Raw genomic sequence first — 362 nt, 5'->3', positions numbered from 1 at the left:
AGACGACTTCATCAGGTGAAAAATAGCCTGAAATATCAACAACCATTCTGTTTTTCACATGATGAAGTCTCGACGACGACGAAAGCTTGTATAATAAAATACTTAAGTCACTCATTAAAGGTGTCTTTTTACTTCTTTTATTTATACATAAGTTATATTGACAAAAATGTCAAGCATGTTCTGAATTGGTGTGTTCGATACTAGGTTTAGTCAACTGATGCGAATGTGTAATATTTTTGCAGACTGGCATACTTAAAGGGGAAGTCTGATTTATTAGTAGTAAGGAAAGTTCGGTCCTTGAATTAATGAAAACTATAGACTGAAATCAAGAACAACGCTACACCTAGCTTATAAGAAAGTTT

This window comes from Lottia gigantea (genome assembly GCF_000327385.1).
Source record: "Lottia gigantea unplaced genomic scaffold LOTGIsca_25, whole genome shotgun sequence".
Taxonomy (NCBI): Eukaryota; Metazoa; Mollusca; class Gastropoda; family Lottiidae; genus Lottia; species Lottia gigantea.
Note: the sequence above shows the minus strand (reverse complement) of the source record.